Genomic DNA, 4,519 nt, shown 5'->3' with positions numbered 1-4,519 from the left:
AAGCTTAGTACTTTCATAAGATTCATTCCTTATCTCTTCAAGCTCATTTAATTGCAATAACCTTTTCTGACTAGCATATTTTAAATTTTAATTAAATTTTTTAATAACCCAGTATGCTTTATACACAAGTTCAACTGGTAAGTGACACGCTTTCCCAAATATTAGTCTGTATGGGGACATTCCTATAGGAGTTATGTATGCAGTCCTATAAGCCCACAAAGCATAGTCAAGTTTAGCTGACCAATCAATTTTGGTTAGATTTACAGATTTTTCTAATATTCTTTTAATTTCACAATTGGATAACTCAACCAAACCACTTGTCAGAGGATGATAAGCAACAACAATTTTATGGTTTATATGATATTTTTTTAATAACTTCTTCATTATTGCATTTCTAAAATGACTTCCCCCGTCAGTTTTGATTACTCTCGGCATCACAAATCTAAAAAATATGTTTGTTCATATAAACTTTGCAACACTTTGAGAACACTTTGAGCATCACATCGAGGTAAAGCAATAACTTTTATTCATTTGAATATATAATCTACTGCTAACAATCTATATAAATTTCTGAAAGATGATATAAATGGTCCCATGAAATCTAATCCCCAAACATCAAATATCTCAACTTCTAACACATAATTGAGGGGCATCTCATTCCTCCTAGAAATATTGCCTACTCATTGACATCGATCACAAGTTTAGATATAAGCATTAACATATCTAAAGTTTGTAGGCCAATAAAATCCAGATTGTCACCAAAATGTCTCCCAAAATTAGAATTATGACATTTTTGGATAATTTCATAAGTTTCTTCTAAAGGAACACATCTTCAAATAAGTAGATACTTTTTCTTGTTTATATAAAAATGGGTCATCCTAAAAATAAGTCTGAGCTTCTTAGCTTTAGATAAAATTTAGATAAAATTTTCTTCTTCTGTTGGTATGTCATTCCATAGGGTATAATATCAATAACAATGAAATTCACAAGGTCGACATACCATGGAACACGCCACTCATTAACATTGAACAATTCTTCAACTTGAAAATGTTCATTAATCTTTTTTCAAAACTGGGTGGTTTCTTTATTTCAAGTATGTACAAATGATTTGTAATTTGATTCTCAGCTCCCTTCATATCTACTATTTTAAAGTCAAATGCTTCCAAAAGAAGAATCCATCTTATCTATCTTAGTTTTGCATCCATATTTTTCTCTAAATACTTAAGAGCAGAATGATCTGTATGCACTATACATTTAGTTCCAATTAAGTATGATCTAAATTTATCAAAACATATACTACTGCTAATAACTCATTCTTAGTTGTGGTATAATTAATTTGAGCTTCATTAGTATTTATTTTAGCATAGTAGATCTTATCATGAATCCTATCATGCTTTTATCCTAAAACAACTCCAATAACATAATCACTATCATCGCACATTAATTCAAAAGGTTTTTCCAGTCTAGTGAAATAATAATTGGTGTAGTGACTAATTTTTCTTATAATAATTCAAAAACTTTTAAGCACTCTTTATCAAAATTAAAAATCACATCTTTTTCAAGTAAATGACATAGAGGCTTAGCAATTTTTGAAAAGTTTTAAAATGTTGCCCGTAGAATCCAATGTCCTAAAAACTCCTAATTTCCTTCATACTTGTTGGGTGAGGTAAATTAGAAATTTCCTTCACACTTGTTGGGTGAGGTAAATTAGAAATCCCTTGAATTTTTGCAGTGTCTACTTCCATACCATTTTATGAAATTTGATGTCCCAAAATTATTCCTCCTGCTACCATAAATTGACATTTTTTCCAATTAAGGACTAAACTTGTTTCTTCACAGCGCTTAAGAACTTTTAATAAATGTTCTAAACACGATTCAAATGAAATTCCAAACATTGAAAAATCATCCATAAAAAAATTCAATCCCTTTCTTAATTAAATCACAAAAAATAGTCATCAGACATCTTTGAAATGTAGTAGGTGAATTACATAAACCAAATGACATTCTTCTAAAAGTAAATGCACAATTAGGATTGATAAAAGTTGTTTTCTCTTGATCCTCAAGAGCGATTTGTATTTGGTGATAACCAATATTCTATCCAGAAAACAAAAGTATTTATGCCCAGCTATTCTATCCAGCATTTGATCTAGAAAGGGTAGTGAAAAATGATGTTTCCTATTGATCAAAGCATATTTGTCATCCTATGGCTTGTCTTGTTGGTATTAACTCATTATGTTCATTTCAATTCACAGTTACTTCTCCTTTCTTAGGAATACAGTGAATTGGACTAACCCATGCACTATCTGAAATATGGTAGATAATTACAGCATCTAACCACTTTAGAATTCCTTTCTTAACAACTTCTTTCATAATAAGATTCAATCTCCTTTGAGGATTAGCCCTGGGCTTGCAGTTCTCTTCCATATGAATTCTATGCTTACAAATTGAAGGACTGATTCCTTTTATATCAGCAACTGTCCATCCAAAGGCTTTCTTATAACTCTTTAAGGCTTTCATCAAACTCTCTTCTTCTTCTGGAGTTAATTTTGAGGAAATTATAACAGGTAATGTTAAGGAATCACCTAAAGAAGCATACTTCAAATATTCAGAAAGCAACTTCAACTCAAGCTCAGGAGGTTTTTCAATTGATGGACCAAAAGATGTATCTTTTTTCTTCGTGTCCAAAACTTCAAAACTTTCTTGATCACATTTTGAATCTTTCTTATATAAATCTTCATATTGATCTAATTCCTCTTCTTGCTCGTGTTCCAACTCTTTCAATTCAGTTTTCTCTTCATGCGCTATTTTGAAATCACATTCACTTAAGTATCTTATAACATCCATTATATAGAATTCATCATCATTACCTTTTGTAGGATATTTCATTGATTTGGAAATATTAAATATAACTATTTGATCATCGACACACATAGTTAATTATTCTTTCTGTACATCTATCATTGATCTTCCAGTGGCTAGGAAAGGTCTCCCCAAAATGATAGGTATCTCCTTATCTTCCTCCATATCTAGCATAATGAAATCAATAGGAAAGATAAATTGATCCACTTTCACTAGAACATCTTTTATAACTCCCTTAGGACATGTTATTTAATGATCTACTAGCTGCAGAGTTACACTGGTAGGAGTTATTTCTCCTAATCCAAATCTTTTAAATATTAATAATGGCATAAGGATGATGCTTGCTCTTAAATCACATAAAGCTTTCCCATAAAATATGTCTCTTATTACACATGGAATTGTAAAGCTACTAGGATCTTTAAGCTTTTAGGAAGCTTTTTCTCAATTATAACATTGCACTCCTTACTAAGTGCAACTGTTTCATTATCTTCAAACTTCCTTTTCTTGTTAAGAATATCCTTCATAAACTTTACATAGCTTTGCATTTGTTCTAGAGTTCAACAATTGGAATATTAATAGTAAGATTCTTAAAAATTTTCAGAAATTTTAAAATTGCTTTTACAACTTTTGTTGTCGAAGCCATTGAGGAAATGGAAGAGGTGGTTTTTCCAAATTAACTTCAGTTGGAGAAATAAGTCTCTCTAAACCTTTTGGAGTGTCCTCTTCTGGTTCGTTACTCTCCTCTCTCTACTTCATTCTCTTTTGAACTCTTCCTTCTAATTCTCTTCCACTTCTGAGTTGAATGGCTTTTACTTGCTCTTTATCCTAGTCTTTTGGATTTACTTCTGTATTACTAGAAATTTTTCCTTGGGATTTGTTACTTAATGAATTTGATATTTGTCCCAATCGATTCTCAGTATTTACAATATTTCTAATTATAGCTCCTTGAATTTGTAATTGATTTCCCCTTTGTAACACCACTTCTTTTATAGACAATTTCTTCCCCTTAAATTTTGGATTACTGTTGAAACCTGGAGGAAATGTAGGTCTATAATTACTATTCTCTTGGTTGTTCCTGTTCCCAAATGGGTTTACTTGGTTATTCCCCCATTGTTGAATACTACCACCTGAAGTATTGTTCCAATTAAAGTTAGAATGGTACTTCCAACCTGGATTATAACAATTTAAATATGGGTTATTCTGCTCGTTACTTATGGTATTCAAAGCCTCTAATGATGCTTGAGAATCTACCATTTATCCTAATGAATTCTATTCAATCATGGAAATTGGTTAAGAAAAATTCATTCGAAATTGGTCTAACCACCTTGAAATTGCAGCAACTTGATTTGCTAACATATTAAATGCATCAGCTTAATGAATATTGGCTACTTTCTTAGGATTCACCCTCTTAGAAGGGCATTAAAAATTATTGGTAGCCATTTCTTCAATTAAAGCATAGGCGCCATGAAATGGGTTTGATATCAATGAACCATCAGCAGCGGCAGTGATAATTGATCTAAGAGATCAAAATAATCCATTATAAAAAGTTTGAATTATTAACTAATCTGGTATAACATGGTGTGGACACTTTCTTAAGTGTTCTTTAAATCTTTCTGATGCTTCGTAAATAGATTCCCCTTCAAACTGATTAAAAGATGTA

The sequence above is a fragment of the Phalaenopsis equestris genome, unplaced genomic scaffold (assembly GCF_001263595.1).
Source record: "Phalaenopsis equestris unplaced genomic scaffold, ASM126359v1 Scaffold000775, whole genome shotgun sequence".
Lineage (NCBI taxonomy): Eukaryota > Viridiplantae > Streptophyta > Magnoliopsida > Asparagales > Orchidaceae > Phalaenopsis > Phalaenopsis equestris.
The sequence above is the reverse complement of the archived record's forward strand: the minus strand, read 5'-3'. Positions refer to the sequence as shown.